Raw genomic sequence first — 20,695 nt, forward strand, 5'->3', positions numbered from 1 at the left:
ATATACACATTATTATGTGACCCTAGTTGCTCTCCCTATAATGTGACAGCACACTCCCCCTTTCCACTCTGGATTTCCTGTGTCAAGTCAACCAGCTCCTGTCCCTTTCTGCCTTCTCATCTCGCGCCTCTAGACAGGAGCTGCTCATTTAGTCTCATGTATGTATCTGAACTAAGAAGAACACCCTTCATGAGCATTGTTTTATGTCTTATAGTTCAGTCTAGTCTTTGTCTGAAGAGTTGGCTTCGGGAATGGTTTTAGTTCTGGGTTAACAGAGACTCCGGGGTTCCTCCAGTCTCAGTCAGACCATTAAATCTGGTCTTTTTACTAGAATTTGAGTTCTGCACCCCACTTTTCTCCTGCTCTGTCAGGGATTCTTTGTTGTGTTCCCTGCCAGGGCAGTCATTAGTGGTAGGGGGGCACCATCCAGTTCTTCTGGTCTCAGGCTGATGGAGTCTCCGATTTATGTGGCATTTTCTGTCTATTGGGCTATTATTTTCCTGGCGTCTTTGGTGTTCATTCTCCTTTGCTCCTGGTGAATTGGGATCATTGCATCTTAGATGGCCACTCGCCAGCTTTTAAGACTCTAGACACCACTCACCAAAGTGGGACGCAGAACATTTTCTTAATAAACTTTGTTACACCAATTGACCTAGATGTTCCCTGGAACCATGGTCTCCAGACTCCTGCCCCTGCTACTGTGTCCCTCAAAGTGTTTGTTTGAATTCAGAAAACTTCTTAGCTTTTGGTTTAGTCCAATTGTGCTGACTTCCCCTGTATTGTGTGTTGTCCTTTCCTTCACCTAAGATAATTCTTGTCTTCTGTCTAGTTAGTGAGTTTCCCTCGCCCTTCCTCCCCACCGTAGTAACCATCAAAGAATGTTTTCTTCTGTGTTTAAACCTTTTCTTGAGTTCTTCAAATAGTGGTCTCGTACAATATTTGTCCTTGTGTGAGTGACTAATTTCACTGAGCATAATGCCTTCCAGGTTCATTCATGTTATGTTTCTGGGATTCATCGTTGTTCTTTAGCGTTGGGTAGTATTCCATTGTGTGAATATACCATAATTTGTTTATCCATTTGTCTGTTGATGGACATCTAGGTTGTTTCCATCTTTTTGCTGTTGTGAACAGTGCTGCATAAACATGGGTGTGCATATATCTATTCGTGTGACAGCTCTTATTTCTCGAGGATATATTCCAAGGAGTGGGAAACATGAAATGCTTCATGAGTTTGCGTGTCATCCTTGTGCAGGGCCATGCTAATCTTCTCTGTATAGTTCCAATTGTAGTATATGTACTGCTGAAGCAAGCACATGTAGTTACTATTAATTATAAGTATATAAAATTATATTTATAGTGCAGCAAATTGTCAGTAGTTTTACTTAAAACTTTTGTTTATTTGGACAGAGTTATTGGCATTAACTTTGCTAAACTACTCTGCACATTCATTGAAGATTTTAGGGGGGACATTTAAAATATTGAAGAAAACAACTTTACAACTTGTCTCAAGTCACTTAGAAGCAGCAAGAGCATTTTCCTTGCCGACAGCTAATTATAGATAAGTCTTATTTGTCTTTAGATCAGATTCCCAGGAATCTCAGAAAGCTTCTGTTAATATAAAGTATCTGTCCTGTGGGGAATCCTGCTCTGTATTTGTGCTCCCAGCCTGTCTTAGGGTCATACCCAGGGATACCATGTCCATTCCTTGAATTCACATAGAAGTTTTCAAGTGCCTGCCATATGGCAAACTACTCTGATGGACGTTATGGTGCATATGAAGATAAAAGAGTTCTAATACAGGAGACAAGATAAAAGAAGCAGTGTGGAATGATTTCATGTTGAAGAGAGCTGTGAGTTTCCAGTGAAGGAATTTTTAGTTCAATAATATGAATAGAAAATATGAAATGGATTTTTTTAGTTCAATAATATGAATAGAAAATATGAAATGGATTTGGTAAAGAAAGACTACTGCAATGTTGTTACTTTTAATGAAAATTTTATTAATGACGTTCCATTTAATTGAATAGATACTTGTATGTTGCTATATCTTTTTAATCACTTCATTTATGCTGCTATTTTTAAAAATTATACTGAAATTATCCTGAACAGATGAGTACCTGTCCCGTTTCTTTGAAAAATAAAACATTAAAGACATTATGCAACTGATCTTAGTTACCTTTTCTATTTGTTGATAATCTCTTTCATATATGTTTGTTCAAAATATCAACCTCTCACCTGAAATCCCTTTTTGATTTTTTTCAGGGATGTAAGGAATAAAATAATGACTATCAGAAATAATAAATCTAATTTGTATTGAAACATTTGTCACCTACAATATTAAACCTATTAGTTGACACTGCCATGTCGGTAGAACAAAAAAAAATTTTTTAATGTTATGCAAAACAAATATGTATTTACAAATACTTCGCCATGGCTGGAGGTCAAAGTTCTGGTCTTGTGTTGTTCTTTTTGTGTTGTGATCAACATAAAAGATAGGTTCTCCAGGGAGCATATTCTGTTGTTCTATACTGTATTGGTCACCAGACTTTTGGAAATGCAGTTGAGCTCAGTGGCATCATTCAGTAATGAAGTACAGAGGACAGCTGTGTAAACTCCCATGCCCTTTGGTTAAGTTTCCAGTAGGCCATCTATATTCATGAGTTTGTAAGTTTTTCTTTCCTGTTTCAGCCTTTATTAAATTTCAAATGTCCTCATTTGCCAAAGAGTATATATTTTATATAGCCTCATATATTAATTGTGGCTAAATTATGGATCAAGACTGGTTACTGTCTGCCTCATCTCTGTATCTGCCAAATTCACTGATTTGTTGAGATATCTACCTGTCCATCCATTGGTCCATCTATCTCTCTACCTACCTATCTTTACACACCCTACAAACACACAGACACTACACGCGCCACACAAATATGTTGGATTGAAGGTTTGAGTTTGGTTTAGGAAATAGTGTAATTAATTGAAAAAAAATAAGTAGGAGTTAAGAGACTAGGTTTCAGCTTTAGAAGGAGTAATGGGTTTGGAATTCAGGGAGCAGATTTTTCATCTTAGGCCTGAAAGAGCTCTGGCTTTGAAGTCAAATTTGCTTTCCGGCTTTGCTATATTAACTTTGTGATATTGGGCCGGATATATAATTCATGTGTCTTAGTTTCCTGATCCGTAAAATGGAGGATAGATAGTAACCCTTCTCATGGGATAGAATTAAGTAAGATAAAGTGTAAGTACTTTAAAACTTACTCTACAAATTTATCGTGGTTATTACATTGTCATTTCATTTTCCCAAAGTCTGTTTCCTTATCTGTAGAAGAAGATAATACCTGGTCATGGAGCTATTGTATCGATCAATTAAATAATTGATATGAATGTGCTTTGAAAAAATTATATAAGGGTTTGTTTCCCTCAGATGATTTTAGGCAGTTGCTGCTAATTTTGGGTAAAGTTGAAATCAACTTGCTCTAACAGAAGCGCATTTAGCTTTTAGTTACAGCATTTTTGGGGGGAGTGTATCTCCTAATTGAAGACAATAATATGTTAAGATCTTTTGAGAGGAGTTTTGAGCAGTCTTCTGCTACTTTGGTTGGAAATTTAATCTAAAACGCTTTAGAATTTGGAAAAATGGACTGTAACACAAGTTTGTATAAATAAAAATATTTTTCCTTTCACTTTTAGTATCAAGCTAGCTTCCATTTCCAAGGAAAACAATTGGCTTAAATGGAATAAAAAAAAAATCACACAAGGAAAATTACAAACCATTGTCGTTTAGCATGGGCAAGTTAGCCTCATATCAATCTAGATAAAGCGTTGGCTTTAGCATCAGAACACTTAGGGCCTAGTCCTTGCGCTGGCATTAACAAGCCATTGATCGAAGATAAGTCATTTATCTTCTCTGAGCCTCATTTTTTGTCATCTATAAAATGAGGGCATTGAAGAGATGATCTGTAACCTCCTGTATTAATTTAGATTACGTTTTGCTGAGAGTATCAGAGACTCAAAGTAACAGAGGCTTAAACAAAATAGATGTTTATTTCTCTTTCACATAAAACTCTGGACATAGGCAGCTCAGAGCTGGTACAGTAACTGCAGACACTCAAACCACTTCACTTTCTCCTCCATGGACTCTGGTCCTCATGGCCCAGAGTGGCGCTCCAACGTTCTCTCTGCACGCCAAGCAGCAGTGGGGAAGACGGGCCTGGGTGCACTACTTTTGCTTGTATGATGTCAGCCAGAACTTAGTCACATGACATATCTAGTTGCAAGGGAGGCTGAGAAATGCCATGTGTTCCAAGTAGGCGTACTTACAGTGTTTTACCAGCTATCACTCTACAGCAGGGATTAACAAACTCTGGACCGTGGGCCAAATGCAGCCTACTGCCTGTTTTTTTGTAAATAAAATTTTATTGCAACACAGTCATGCCCACTTGTTTACACGTGTCCGTGACTGCTTTAGCAGTATAATGCATAGTTAAATTGTTATAATAGAGCCTGTCTGGCCTGCAAAGTGGAAAATATTTACTATTTGACCCTTTGGACAAAAAACTTGCCCACCCTTGCTCTAGAAGAAAGATGGATATAAATAGCAATGTCTGCTACATCTCCCTTCCAAATTTTATGGTTCTGTAACAACTAACAAACAAATTAAAAAATGAACAACAATTAATTTCATATGATGTAGGAATAATTTTGAAAATGTTAGTAAATGCTAAAATGCAAAGTTTTTTCTTACTCTAACAAGCTCTTATTAAATTACCTTCTTTTTTTTATTTTTTATCTACTTCTCCATCTTATAGTGGTTGCTTTCAGTTCTATGCTGGTTGTCTAAGATGTCAGCTGTGCCTCTCCAGCTTTAAGTTAAAAAAAAAAAGTGCATATTTTATTAAGCACGTGCCTTGTGTATCATTCATATTGGTGAAAATGATAACTTAAAAAGGCAGGGCTGCCTGTGATCCTGATGAAGACCTCACCCCCAGTATCATATCTGGCATTGACAGTGAACCGGTGACCATCCACTGAGAGGGACCCCAACATGACAATGACAGTTCTAGATTGCATTTTCTTCCTTTGCTGGTTCACATGTGTCATTCTAGATAATATGTAGAGTACTTACCAGATTTACTTATTCTTTTAGCTTTTCAAGGTATTGTCTTCCAAAGAAAAGTTTTCTTTGAAAATATGTGATTTTAGTTACTCAAAACCAAGGATAGATAAAGGAAGAAGACTATTGGAGGGCAGAAGGAGACTATTTGTGGGAATTAGGTGTTCTGCTGAGATATTTAGGGACAGGTCAGTTTGTGATGCTCCCTAATGCACTAGGAAGGCATATAGGAACCCTGTCATCTGTTTCCTTTCTAGTGCTTTCTACCCAATGCTGATTGATTAATGGATTTCTGAAATTTAAGTTCTCATAGAGAGCATGTTTGATGTCCCCAGAACTGTTCAGACCTATCTTAGTTATCTAGTGCTGCCATAACAGAAATACCACAAGTGTGGCATTAACAAGCAGAAATTTATTTTCTCACAGTTAAAGAGGCTATGAGTCTGAATTTAGCATGCCGCCTCTAGGGGAAGGCTTTCACTCTCTGTTGGCTCTGGAGGAATGTCCTTGTCTCTTCTGAATCTTCTGCCCTGGGCAATCTTCACATGGTTTGGCATTTCTCTTCCCCAGTCTCTGCTTCTTTTGCTTGCCTGTTTAATCTCTTTTATGTCTCAAAAGAGGCTTGCTTCTTTAATCTCTTTTATATCTCAAAAGAGATTGGTTTAAGACACATCCTACACTAATCCTGCCTTGTTAACGTAACAAAGAAAACTCATTTCCAAATGGAATTATAACCACTGGTATAGAGGTTAGAATTTATAATACATAAATTTGGAGGGATACAATTCAACCCATAACAGATCATTAGAATAATGAAATATGTTTCCATTGTCATATTTATTTTGTGGATGTCACTATCTGGTGGAATTAGGCATGCCTTATAAAATGAAACAGCACCTTAAGGGAAAAAGTGCATCATATGGCATACTGATCAACATTTTCAGTCCCAGCTGCCACTACCTTGTCCAAAGTTATTACTTTTTCCGGCTTCACCTATTTTATTCAGAGAGCAAGGAGGCTCAGTTTGATAATTTTTGAGGGTGTTTTTTTTCCTAGTTTTGAAATGTTCTCATCTTCAATAACCTTGGCTCTAGGAAGACCCACTTTAATGGGTGGATGAGAACGGTGTGTTATTAAGGCATGATTTATCCCCTGTGCATGCCACACTCCTTCTCCTCCAGGTATTTGCTGAACACACCCCTTCTCAGTGAAACCTTACCCTGTGTGCCCCATTCAACGCTGCGTCTCCTCTCCCAGCTCGCCTGATTTCCAATGCTGCGCCCATTTCTCTCTGTAGTGCTTCTCGTCTTCGGTGATTTGCTTTAACATTCAACATAATTTGTTCAGTTATTGGTTTGTTTATTGTCTGTATTCCCCACAGTAGCTCAATGTGGGTTTGAATTTTTGTCAGTTTTATTTACTATGTGTCTCCAGAGTCTAGAACAGAACCTGACACTTCGTAGGTGTTCAATTAATATTTGCTATTGAGTGAAGGACACACTTAAAAATAATATAGTTTTTATAAGGATTCCGAAAGCTATATTTAACAACAAACACGTTTGTAAATAGCACAAAAGTAAATTTCAGGTTAGCCACTAATGAATTGATTCAAGATTAAAAATCACATAATAACAATTCTGGGGAAGCCAGCACAACTTATACAAGGCAAGGTCATGGAAGCTCCATAAACACATCCAGACTCCCTGAGGGACCAAATTGCTGAGCTGAGCACTGGGGACAATGGTCTCAGGGAACATCTAGCTCAATTGCCATCACATAGTTTATAAACAAAATGTTCTATGTTCTACTTTGGTGAGTAGCATCTGGGGTCTTAAAAGGCTGAGAGCAGCCATTTAAGATACTCTACTGGTTTCACCCCTTCAGTAGCAAGGGAGGATGAAGAAAACTAAAGATACAAAGGAAAGATTAGTTCAAAAGACTAATGGACCACAACTACCGCAGCATCCACCAGATTGAGTCCAGTACAGCTAGATGGTGCCTGGCTACCACCAGTGACAGCTCTGACAGGGATCACAATAGGGGGTCCCAGACAGAACTAGAAAAAAATGTGGAATAAAACTCTAACTCCCTCCAAAAAAAGACCAGACCTACTAGCCTGTCAGAGACTGGAGAAACCCTGAGAGTATGGCCCCTGGACACCCTTTTAGCTCAGTAATGAAGTCACTCCTGAGGTTCACCCTTCAGCCAAAGATTAGACAGGCCCGTAAAGCAAAGCAAGACTAAAGGACCACACTAGCCCAGGGACAAGGACTAGAAGGCAAGAGGAGACAGGAAAGTTGGTAATAGGGAGCCCAAGGTTGAGAAGGGAGAGTGTTGACATGTCGTGGGGTTGTTAACCAATGTCATAAAACAATATGTGTACTGACTGTTTAATGAGAGACTAGATTGCTCTGTAAAGCTTCACCTAAAGTACAATTAAAAAAAAATCATAAAAAACAAACAAAAAACAACATAATAGAGAATATCTACCAAATACAGTGTTTGAACCCACCAGATGCTTTTTGGAAACTCTGTGAAGCAGTTCTACTCTGTGCTATAGGGTCGCTATGAGTCAGAGTCGACTCGGCAGAAATGGGTTTGGTTTTTGGGGTTTAACATCATATGTAATGATTAAAGACTGAAAGTTTGCTCCTAAGATCAGTAACAAGACAAGAAAGAATGTCCACTCTCATCATTTCTATTCAACATTGTACTGAAGGTACTAGCCAGAGTAATTAGACAAGAAAAAAGAAAGAAAAGTTATCCAGATTGGAAAGGAAGAAATAAAATTATCTCTATTTGCAGATGACAAGATCCTGTATATAGAAAGACCTAAAGATTCCACCAAAACACTATTAGAATTAATAATTGAGTTTAGCAGGGTTGTAGGATGGAAGATTAATATACAAAAAAATCAGTTGTATTTCTATACACTTGCAATGGACAATCTGAAAATAAAATTAAGAAAAAATTCCATTTACAATACCATCAAAAAGAGTAAAATACTCAGGAGTAAGTTTAAAAAAAGAAGTACATTATACTCTGAAAACTTCAAAACATTGTTGAAAGAAATTAAAGAAAGGCGAAATAAAGGGAAAGCTATTCCATTATTATTAAGATGGCCGTAGTAGGTCGAATAGTGTCCCCCTCCCACCCCAAATTCATGTCCACTTGCAACCTCAGAATGAAGCCTTATTTGGAAATAGGGTCTTTGCAGATGTGATTAGTTAAAATGAGGTCCTACTGGATTAGGGTGAGCACTAAATTCAGTGACTGGTATCCTTATAAGAAGAGGAGAGGACACACAGACAGATACACACAGAGAAGAAGCCCGTGTGAAAATGAAGCCAGAGGCTGGAGTGATGTGACTACAAGCCAAAGAATGCCAAGGATTGTGTGAACCACCAGAAGCTAGGAAGAAGCAGGGAAAGATTCTTCTCTAGAGCCTTCAGAGGAGGCATGACCCTGCCAACACTGTGATTAAGACTCAGAGATTCCAGAACTGTGCAAGAGTAAATTTATATTGTTTTAAGCCACCAGTTTGTGGTAATTTGTTACCACAGCCCTAGGAAACTAATAAATGGCAAAATTCCCCAAACTGATCTATATAGCCTCAATGTAAGACCCATCAGAATCCCAGCTGGCTTCTTTGCAGAAATTGACAAGCTGATCCTCAGTTTCATATGAAAATTCTAAGAACCCAGAGTAGCCAAAACAATCCTGAAAAAGAAAAACGAAGCGGGAGGACTCACATTTACTTATTTCAAAACTTACTACAAAGCTACAGTAATCAAGACAGTGTGGCACATTGACATACAGGTCAATGGAATAGAATTTAAAGTCCAGAAATAAACCCTCACTTTTATGGTCAACTACTTTTGACAAGGGGGTCAAGACAATACAATTGGGGAAGGAATAATCTTATCAACGAATGGTGCTGGGTCAACTGGATATACACATGCAAAAGAACAAAGTTTGGTCTCTACCTTACATTGTATACAAAATTAACTCAGAATCAGTCAAAGCCCTAAATGTAAGACCCAAAACTAGGAAAATCTTAGAAGAAAACATAGGCATAAATCTTCCTGACCTTGGCCTAGACAATGGTTTCTTAGATATGACACCAAAAACGTAAGCATCCAAAGGGTGGGGGGGGAATGAATAAAAAGCAAACTCTTGTGCTGTAAAGGACACCATCAAGAAGGTGAGAAGACAACTCACAGAATGTGCAAATGTTTTGTAAGTCATGTATCTGGCAAGGGACTTGTATCTATATATAAAGAACTCTTACAACTCAACAGTAAAAAGAAAACCCAATTTTAAATTGGGCGAAGGATCTAAATAAACAGCTCTTCGAAGAAGATTTACAAATGGCCAAGAAGCACATGAACAAATACTCAACATCATTAGTCATTAAAACCAAACCCATTGTTGTCCAGTTGATTCTGACTCATGGCGACCTTGTGCATTACAGGCTAGAACTGCTTCACAGGTTTTTCTTGGTTGTGTTCTTTATGGAAGCAGATTGCCAGGACTTTCATGTGCTTATTGACCATCTGTAAATATTTTGTGGCACCACGGAGTGGGTTCAAACCAACATTTAGGTTAGAAGACATGCACAGTTTGTTCCACCCAGGGACCTTCATTAGTCATTAAAAAAAACACCCAAACCTGTTGTGGTCGAGTCGTTAGGGAAATGGAAATCAAAACCACAATGAGATACCAGTTCGCATTCACTAGAATGGCTGTACTTAAAAAGAAGCATAATAACAAGTATTGGTAAAGATGTTGAGAAATTTGAACCTGCATGCCCCTGATGGAATGGTAAAATGGTACAGACTCTTTGGAAAACAGTCTGGCATTTCCTCAACAAATCACAGAATTACCGTATTCCATTCCTAGGTAATACACCCAAGAGAAGTGAAAGTATATGTCCACACAAAGACTTGTTTACAAATGTTCATAACAGCATTATTCATAATTGGGAAAAAGTGGAAACAACCTAAACATCCATCAACTGATGAAAAACCTATTGCTGTCAAGTCGATTCTGACTCATCGTGACCCTATATGATAGGGTATAAGTGCCCCTCTGGGTTTCCAAGGAGCAGCTGGTGTATTCAAACTGCTGACCTTTTGGTCAGCAGCCGTAGCTCTTAACCACTGCACCACCAGGGCTAGATAAAATGTGGTATGTCAATACAGTGGGATATTATTTGGCAATAAAAAGGAGTGAAGCACCAATATATGCTGCAACATGAGTGAACTTTGAAAACATTAAGCGAAGTGAAAGAAGCCATTCGCAAAAGCCCACATATTGTATGATTCCATTTATATGGACTATCCAGAATTGGTAAATTCTGTTTACCTAGCTCTTATAGGGAGAAGGGGGAAAAAACGGATTGACTGCCAATGGGTGCAGAGGAGTTTCTCTTTCAGATGATAACTGTGTTCTAAAATTGATTGTGGTGATGTTTGCACAAATCTGTCAATGTAATAAAAGCCATCAATTGAACACTTTAAATAGGTGAATTGCACGGTATGTGAATTGTATCTCAGTAAAGCTGTCATTAAAAAAAAAAAGAGCACATTCCAATTAGTGAGTTGACTATATTTATTAAATAGCTGCTCTGGTCTACCCTGCTAATTTGGCACAATTAGTATGGTTTCTGTTATGGATTGAATTGTGTCTCCCAAAATAGGTGTCAACTTGGCTAGGCCGTGATTCCCAGTATAGTGTGGTTGTCCTCCATTTTGTGATCTGATGTGATTATCCTATGTACCATAAATCCTAACCTCTGTGATATTAATGAGGCAAGATTAGAGGCAGCTATGTTAATGAGGCAGGACTCAGTCTACAGGATTAGGCTGTGTCTTGAGTCAATCTCTTCTGAGATATAAAAGAGAGAATCCAGCAGAGAGGAGAGAGACCTCATTACCACCAAGCAGGAAGAGCCAAGAGTGGAGTGTGTCCTTTGAACTTGAGGTCCGTATGCTAGAAGCTCCTAGAACAGGGGAAGCTTGATGACAAGGTCCTTCCCCTAGAGCTGACAGAGAGAGAAAGCCTTTCCCTGGGGCTGGCACCCTGAATTTGGACTTCTAGCCTCCTGGACTGTGAGAGAATTAACTTCTGTTGGTTGAAACCATCCACTTGTGTTATTTCTGTTATAGCAGCACTAGATGACTAAGACAGTTTCTAAAGAGCCGAATTCCCAGCTCCCCCTCTTGAGGCACAGATACTCTCACAGGTATAGTTAGGGTGTGCCGAAGTTTATCTCAGATTTTTTTTCAGATAGAGTTTTTAAAAAATGCTTACTTCTTCCCAAGGAAGGAGAGTTTTGTTAGGTTTTTGTGGTGGCTCGGCTATTAGTGGATGTAATGACTATCAACACTCTCGATGGCAAAGCTTTGAGAGCTGCTGGATTTTGACAATAATGGAGAGGAGGGAAGCTGAAAACTGCTGACAGAAAACGGATCTTGCGGGAAGGGCCTCCAAAGAAGGTTTTGCATTTGACATTTGGCAATAAGGGAAGCTAAGTACAGTAACCTGATACCAGGGTCTTCTCTTGGGGTTTATGAGCCCCAAACTAAACTATGAGCTCACTTTTTTCTGGTGAGATTTCCTCAATAAAATGCCTCCTCTTTTACTTTTTTTTTTGCAGTAGTTTGTTTACGGCTTTTGCTGTTTCACCTTCTGTCACCCAGAGCCAGGAAAAAAGAGAAGTAAACACTCTTGATTTTTGCATTTCATCATTTCAAGTTGTTTTTGCCCTCTGTGGTTTTATTGCCTGGATGCAGAAAACTCTCTTAGGTCTGTAAGCCATAAAAGATGAAATATTAATTTGATTTGGTTTCTGAATCCTTTTCGTGACACAGCTTGTCGTTTGCTTTTATGCATTATTTCAGGCAGAGCTTTGCAGAAACCCAAAATGAAAAGCATGGTTGTTTTCTCTGCTGAATGTACCTTTTCATTACCTTTTCTTCAGTGCACTTGAGACCTTGAATCCCCTGAGACTGTGGTTCTCATGTTTCTCTCCTACTGCAAAGTGTCTCCCTGTGTTGGCAAAGAATTGAAGAAAGTTTTATTATGGATAAATGAGACCCTGTTCCCCTAATAAGCATTCAGTATGGGCTTTATATAGGTATTTCTGTGCTGAAGTCATAGAGGTTAAGGTTTCTTTTTTTGTGGTGCTTATATTCCTGTTATTTTTAATAAACTTTATTTTTTAGAACAGTTTTAGGTTTACAGAAAAATTGTGTGGAACGTGTAGAGAGTTCTCATCTCTCCAATTATTAACATCTTATGTTGGTCTGGTGCATTTGCTACAACTGATGAGCCAATATTGATACATTATTATTAACTGAAGTCTGTAGTTTACATTAAGGTTCCCTCTTCCTGTTGTACAGTAACCGTTAAGAGCTAGGTGGTGACTGAAAGGTTGGTGACTTGTACCCACTCAGCTGCTCTGCAGGAGAAAGACCTGGTGATCTGCTCCCCAAAAGATTACACCCTGAAAAACCCTGTGGTGCAGTTCTGCTCTGTCACGTGGGGTTGCTATGAGTTGAAATCAACTCGATGGCACCTAACGCCAACAACATGGGGTTTTTTTTTTTTTAATAATTTTTATTGTGCTTTAAGTGAAAGTTTACAAATCAAGTCAGTCTGTCACATACAAGCTTATATACACCTTACTACATACTCCCATTTACTCTCCCCCTAATGAGTCAGCCCGCTCCCTCCTTCCAGTCTCTCCTTTTGTGACCGTTTTGCCAGTTTCTAACCCTCTCTTCCCTCTCATATCCCCTCCAGGCAGGAGATGCCAACACAGTCTCAAGTGTCCACCTGATATAATTAGCTCACTCTTCATCAGCATCTCTCCTACCCACTGTCCAGTCCCTTCCATGTCTGATGAATTATCTTCGGGGATGGTTCCTGTCCTGGGCCAACAGAGGGTTTGGGGACCATGACCGCCGGGATTCTTCTAGTCTCAGTCAGACCATTAAGTATGGGCTTTTTATGAGAATTTGGAGTCTGCATCCCACTGTTCTCCTGCTCCCTCAGGGGTTCTCTGTTGTGCTCCCTGTCAGGGCAGTCATCGGTTGTGGCCGGGCACCATCTAGTTCTTCTGGTCTCAGGATGATGTAAGTCTCTGGTTCGTGTGGCCCTTTCTGTCTCTTGGGCTCATAGTTATCGTGTGACCTTGGTGTTCTTCATTCTCCTTTGATCCAGGTGGGTTGAGACCAATTGATGCATCTTAGATGGCCGCTTGTTAGCATTTAAGACCACAGATGCCACAGTTCAAAGAGGGATGCAGAATGTTTTCATAATAGAATTTATTTTGCCAATTGACTTAGAAGAGCCCTTAAGCCATAGTCCCTAAACCCCCGCCCTTGCTCCGCTGACCTTTGAAGCATTCAGTTTATCCCGGAAACTTCTTTGCTTTTGGTCCAGTCCAGTTGAGCTGACCTTCCCTGTATTAAGTATTGTCCTCCCCTTCACCTAAAGTAGTTCTTATCTACTGACTAATCAGTAAATAACCCTCTCCCACCCTCCCTCCCTACCCCTTCGCATAACCACAAAAGTATGTGTTCTTCTCAGTTTATACTGTTTCTCAAGAACTTATAATAGTGGTCTTATACAGTATTTGTCCTTTTGCATCTGACTGATTTCACTCAGCATAATGCCTTCCAGGTTCCTCCATGTTATGAAATGTTTCACAGATTCGTCACTGTTCTTTATTGATGCATAGTATTCCATTGTGTGAATATACCACAATTTATTTAACCACTCATCTTTTGATGGACACTTTGGTTGTTTCCAACTTTTTGCTATTGTAAACAGTGCTGCAGTAAACATGGGTGTACATATATCTGTTCGTGTGAAGGCTCTTATTTCTCTAGGGTATATTCCGAGGAGTGGGAATTCTGGGTTGTATGGTAGTTGTATTTCTAACTGGTTGTACCATTTGACATTCCCACCAGCAGTGTATGAGTTCCAGTCTCTCCACAGCCCCTCCAACATTGATTATTTTGTGTTTTTTGGATTAATGCCAGCCTTGTTGGAGTGAGATGGAATCTCATTGTAGTTTTAATTTGCATTTCTCTAATGGCTAATGATCGAGAGCATTTTCTCATGTGTCTGTTAGCTGCCTGAATATCTTCTTTAGTGAAGTGCGTGTTCATATCCTTTGCCCACTTTTTGATTGGGTTGTTTGTCTTTTTGTGGTTGAATTTTAACAGAATCATGCAGATTTTAGAGATCAGGCGCTGGTCAGAGATGTCATAGCTGAAAATTTTTTCCCAATCTGTAGGTGGTCTTTTTACTCTTTTGGTGAAGTCTTTAGATGAGCATAGGTGTTTGATTTTTAGGAGCTCCCAGTTATCTGGTTTCTTTTTGTCATTTTTGGTAATGTTTTGTATTCTGTTTATGCCTTGTATTAGGGCTCCTAACATTGTCCCTATTTTTTCTTCCATGATCTTTACCGTTTTAGTCTTTATGTTTAGGTTTTTGATCCACTTGGAGTTAGTTTTTGTGCATGGTGTGAGGTATGGGTCCTGTTTCATTTTTTTGCAAAAGGATATCCAGTTATGCCAGCACCATTTGTTAAAAAGACTATCTTTTCCCTGATTAACTGACACTGGGCCTTTGTCAAATATCAGCTGCTCACATGTGGATGGATTTATATCTGGGTTCTCAATTCTGTTCCATTGGTCTATGTGCCTGTTGTTGTACCAGTACCAGGCTGTTTTGACTACTGTGGCTGTATAATATGTTCTAAAATCAGATAGAGTGAGGCCTCCCACTTTCTTCTTCTTTTTCAGTAATGCTTTACTTATCCGGGGCTGAATGAAGTTGGTGATTTGTTTCTCCATCACTTTAAAAATGTCATTGGAATTTGGATTGGAAGTGCATTGTATGTATAGATGGCTTTTGGTAGAATAGACATTTTTACTACGTTAAGTCTTCCTATCCATGAGCAAGGTATGTTTTTCCACTTATGTAGGTTCCTTTTAGTTTCTTGCACTAGTACTTTGTAGTTTTCTTTGTATAGGTCTTTTACATCTTTGGTAAGATTTGTTCCTAAGTATTTTATCTTCTTGGGGACTACTGTGAATGGTATTGATTTGGTTATTTCCTCTTCGATGTTCTTTTTGTTGATGTAGAGGAATCCAAGTGATTTTTGTATGTTTATCTTGTAACCTGAGACTCTGCCGAACTCTTCTATTAGTTTCAGAAGTTTTCTGGAGGATTCCTTCGGGTTTTCTGTGTATAAGATCATGTCATCTGCAAATAGAGATAATTTTACTTCTTCCTTGCCAATCCAAATTTCCTTTATTTCTTTGTCTAGCCTAATTGCTCTGGCTAGGACGTCTAGCACAATGTTGAATAAGAGCGGTGATAAAGGGCATCCTTGTCTCCTTCCCGTTCTCAAAGGAAATGCTTTCAGGCTCTCTCCATTTAGAGTGATGTTGGTTGTTGGCTTTGTATAGATGCCCTTTATTATGTTGAGGAATTTTCCTTCAATTCCTATTTTGGTGAGAGTTTTTATCATGAATGGATGTTGGACTTTGTCAAATGCCTTTTCTGCATCAATTGGTAAGATCATGTGGTTTTTGTCTTTTGTTTTATTTATATGGTGGATTACATTAATGGTTTTTCTGATATTAAACCAGCCTTGCATACCTGGTATAAATCCCACTTGGTCATGGTGGATTATTTTTTTGATATGTTGTTGAATTCTGTTGGCTAGAATTTTGTTGAGGATTTTTGCATCTATGTTCATGAGGGATATAGGTCTGTAATTTTCTTTTTTTGTGATGTCTTTACCTGGTTTTGGTATCAGGGAGATGGTGGCTTCATAGAATGAGTTTGGTAGTATTCCATCATTTTCTATGCTTTGAAATACCTTTAGTAGTAGTGGTGTTAACTCTTCTCTGGAAGTTTGGTAGAACTCTGCAGTGAAGCCATCCAGGCCAGGGCTTTTTTTTTTGTTGGGAGTTTTTTGATTACCGTTTCAATCTCTTTTTTTGTTATGGGTCTATTTAGTTGTTCTACTTCTGATTGTGTTAGTTTAGGTAGGTAGTGTTTTTTTAGGAATTCATCCATTTCTTCTAGGTTTGCAAATTTGTTAAGAGTACAATTTTTCGTAATAATCGGATATGATTGTTTTAATTTCAGTTGGGTCTGTTGTGATGTGGCCCATCTCATCTCTTATTCTGGTTATTTGTTTCCTTTCCTGTATTTCTTTAGTCAGTCTAGCCAATGGTTTATCAATTTTGTTAATTTTTTCAAAGAACCAGCTTTTGGCTTTGTTAATTCTTTCAATTGTTTTTTCTGTTCTCTATTTCATTTAGTTCAGCTCTAATTTTTATTATTTGTTTTCTTCTGGTGCCTAATGGATTCTTTTGTTCCTCACTTTCTATTTGTTCAAGTTGTAGGGACAGTTCTCTGATTTTGGCTCCTTCTTCTTTTTGTATGTGTGCATTTATCGATATAAATTGGCCTCTGAGCACTGCTTTTGCTGTGTCCCAGAGGTTTTCATAGGAAGTATTTTCATTCTCATTGCATTCTATGAATTTCTTTATTGCCTCCTTAATGTCTTCTATAACCCAGTCTTTTTTTAGGAGGGTATTGTTCAGTTTCGAAGTATTTGATTTCTTTTCCCTGATTTTTCTGTTATTGATTTCTACTTTTATGGCCGTGTGGTCTGAGAAGATGCTTTGTAATATTTCAATGTTTTGGATTCTGTAAAGGTTTGTTTTATGACCTAATATGTGATCTATTCTAGAGAATGTTCCATGTGCACTAGAAAAAAAAGTATACTTTGCAGCTGTTGGGTGGAGTGTTCTGCATAGGCCTATGAAGTCAAGTTGGTTGATTGTAGCAATTAGGTCTTCCGTGTCTCTATTGAGCTTCTTACTGGACGTCCTATCCTTCTCCGAAAGTGGTGTGTTGAAGTCTCCTACTGTAATTGTGGAGGTGTCTATCTCACTTTTCAGTTCCGTTAAAGTTTGTTTTATGTATCTTTCAGCCCTGTCATTGGGTGCATAAATATTTAATATGGTTATAACTTCCTGGTCAATTGTCCCTTTGATCATTTTGTAGTGTCCTTCTTTTCCTTTGTGGTGGATTTAACTTTTAAGTCTATTTTGTCAGAAATTAATATTGCTACTCCTGCTCTTTTTTGCTTGTTGTTTGCTTGATATATTTTTTTCAATCCTTTGAGTTTTAGTTTGTTTGTGTCTCTAAGTCTAAGGTGTGTCTCTTGTAGGCAGCATATAGACGGATTGTGTTTCTTTATCCAGTCTGAGACTCTCTGTCTCTTTATTGGTGCATTTAGTCCATTTACAATCAGTGTAATTATAGATAAGTATGTGTTTAGTGCTGTCATTTTGATGTCTTTTTTTGTGTGTTGTTGACAATTTCATTTTTCTACAACATGGGTTTTGACAAATGCAGAATGTCATGGGTACACAATTCCCCGTCACAAAGAATATTTTCACTCATCTTAAAATGCCCCATGCTCCACCTATTCATCCCTCCTGGAGTGCCTGGCAACCGTTGATCTTTTTACCATCTCCATAGTTTTGCCTTTTTCAGAGTGTCATATATTATGTAGCCTTTTCAGACTGGTTTCCTTTACTTAGAAATAGGCATTTAGATTTCCTCCATGTCTTTCAGCGGCCTGATAGCTCATTTCCTTTTATGGCTGAATAACTTCCTTTTCTGTAGATGTACCACAGTTTGTTTATTCATTCACTTACGAAACACATCTTGGTTGCTTCCAATTTTTGACAATGATGAAGAAAGCTGCCGGTTTTTGTGTGGACATAAGTTTTCAACTCATTAGGGCAAATACCCGGGAGTGTGATTGCTGGATCATGTGGTAAGCTTATGTTTAGTTTTGTAAGAAACTGCCAGCCTGGCTTCCAAAGTGGCTGTGCCATTTTACATTCCCACCAGTGGTGAATGAGCGTTCCTGTTGCTCTACATCTTCATCAACATTTGATGTTGTCAGTGTTTTAATATGTGTGTAGTGGTATCTTGTTTTAAGAGGCTGAGATTTTTAGAAATACGTAATTCCTGTGAAGTTTTTTCCTAATAACTTCAGCAAGGGCATGCTAGAAATTCCAGAGCATTCTCTATTTGCTGGCCCCACCTGAACCTCACTGTGCTTTCCATAGGGTGCTTAACAGAGGAAGCTGTGGCTGGTGAAGGCTGTATCTATCTGACACTGTCTCCTCTAACTGAAGCAATAGAGGATCAAATCTTTAACAGTGTGTCTGCAACAGCCCTGTGCTAGGCTAGCTGCCCTACCAGCTTATCTGTTTCAGGAGGGTTCCTAGAAGGACTTCCTATAAGTTCTTCCATTAAGTCTTTTCTTTAGGTATTGGTAGCTTTGATTGTGACATATCCTGTTCAGTTCAACACAGGCCAGCTGCCTCTCCTACATCCCCGTCTTATGTCAGATGTGGGGAGGAGAAGCATTGGTAGATCAGTGGTAGAATTCATGTCTTCCATGTGGAAGACCTGGGTTTGATTTCAGGCCAGTGTACTTTACGTCCAGCCACCACCCATTTGTCGGTGGAGGCTTGTGTGTTGCTATGATGCTGAATGGGTTTCAGCGGAGCTTCCAGACTAAGACAGACTAGGAAGAAGGGCCTAGTGATCTACTTCTGAAAATCAGCCAATGGAAACTCTATGGATCACAATGGTCAGATCCACAGACAATCATGGGGATAGCACAAGACCAGGCAGTAATTAATTCTGTAACTGCGCCTAGGTTGTTTCCATCTTTTTGCTATTGTGAACAGTGCTGCAGTGAACATGGGTGTGCATATATCTATTCATGTAAAGGCTCTTATTTCTCTGGGATATATTTCAAGGAGTAGGATTGCTAGATCATATGGTAGTTCTATTTCTAGCTTTCTAAGGAAGCACCAAATCAATTTCTAAAGTGGTTATACCATTTTAAATTCCCACCAGCAGTGTATAAGTGTTCCAGTCTCTCTACAACCTCTCCAACATTTATTATTTTGTGTTTCGTGGATTAATTCTAGCTTTATTGGGGTGAGATGGCATCTCATTGTAGTTTCGATTTGCATTTCTCTAATAGCTAATGATTGTGAGCATTTCCTCATGTATCTGTTACCTGCCTGAATGTCTTCTTTGGTGGAGTGTCTGTTCATATCCCTTGGCCATTTTTTAATTGGGCTATTTGTCTTTTTAAGGTTGACATTTTCCAGTATCTTGTAGATTTTAGAGGTTAGGTCCTGATTGGATATGTTGTACCCCCCAATTTTTTCCCAGTCCATAGGTTGTCTTTTTACTCTTTTGGTGAAGTCATTGGATAAGCATAAGTGGTTAATTTTTAGGAGATCCCAGGTATCTAGTTTCTTTTCTGGTGTTTGTGCATTGTTAGTTATGTTTTGTATTCTGTTTATGCCATGTATTAGGGCTCCTAATGTTGTCCCTATTTTTTTTTCTATGATCTTTATCATTTTAGATTTTATATTTAGGCCTTTGATCCATTTTGAGTTAGTTTTTGTGCATGGTGTCTGGGTCTGGTTTCATTTTTTTTGTAGATGGATGTCCAGTTATGCCAGCCCATTTGTTAAAGAGACAGTCTTTTCCCCATTTAATGAAATTTGGGTCTTTGTCAAATATCACCTGCTCATAGGTGAATGAATTTATGTCCAGATTCTCAATTCTGCTCCATTGGTCTGTGTATCTATTGTTGTACCAGTACCAGGCTGTTTTGACTACCATGATGGTATAATACGCTCTAAAATCAGGTAATGTGAGGCCTCCCATTTTGTTCTTCTACAGTAATGCTTTACTTATCTGAGGTCTCTTCCCTTTTCATATGAAGTTGGTAATTTGATTCTCCATCTCACTAAGAAAGTCATTGGAATTTGAATCAGGATTGCATTGTATCTGTAGATTGCTTTAGGTAGAATTGACATTTTCACAGTGTTGAGTCTTCCTATCCATGAGCAACATGTATTTTTCCACTTATGTAGGTCTCTTTTGTTTTTTTGGAGTAGTGCCTTGTAGTTTTCTTTGTATGGTCTTTTAAGTCTTTTGTTAGATTTATTCCTAAGTATTTTATCTTCTTGGGGGCTATTGTAAATGATATTGATTTGGCAATTTCCTCTTTGAAGTCCTATTTGTTGGCATAGAGGAATCCACCTGATTTTTGTGTTTGTCTTGTATCCTGATACTTTGCTGAAATCTTCTATTAATGCCAGTAGTTTTTTTGTGGATTCTTTGGGGTTTTCTGGGTATAAGATCATATCATCTGCAAATAGGGATACTTTTACTTCTTCCCTACCAATTTGGATACCCTTTGTTTCTTTTTCTAGCCTAATTGCTCTGGCTAGGACCTCCAGCACAATGTTGAATAAGAGTGGTGATAAAGGGCATCCTTGTCTGGTTCCTGTTCTCAAGGGGAGTGCTTTCAAACTCTAGCCATTCAGATGATGTTAGCCATCGGCTTTGTATAAATGCCTTTTATTATGTTGAGGCATTTCCCTTCTGCTCCTATTTTGCCGAGAGTTTTTATCATGAATGGGTGTTGGATTCGTC

General features: G+C 38.5%; 1 protein-coding gene and 1 non-coding gene across 6 annotated transcripts in view; one reads left to right on the forward strand and one right to left on the reverse strand.

Annotated features, from left to right (window-relative positions):
- Positions 1-20,695, forward strand: part of SLCO5A1 (solute carrier organic anion transporter family member 5A1) — a 173,181-nt gene that overhangs the window by 119,489 nt on the left and 32,997 nt on the right. The gene's annotated exons all lie outside the window — the stretch shown is intronic.
- Positions 1,208-1,313, reverse strand: LOC126059105 (U6 spliceosomal RNA). Its single transcript, XR_007513367.1, has one exon. It is a non-coding gene; the product is annotated as a U6 spliceosomal RNA (small nuclear RNA).

The sequence above is a fragment of the Elephas maximus genome, chromosome 15 (assembly GCF_024166365.1).
Source record: "Elephas maximus indicus isolate mEleMax1 chromosome 15, mEleMax1 primary haplotype, whole genome shotgun sequence".
Taxonomy (NCBI): Eukaryota; Metazoa; Chordata; class Mammalia; order Proboscidea; family Elephantidae; genus Elephas; species Elephas maximus.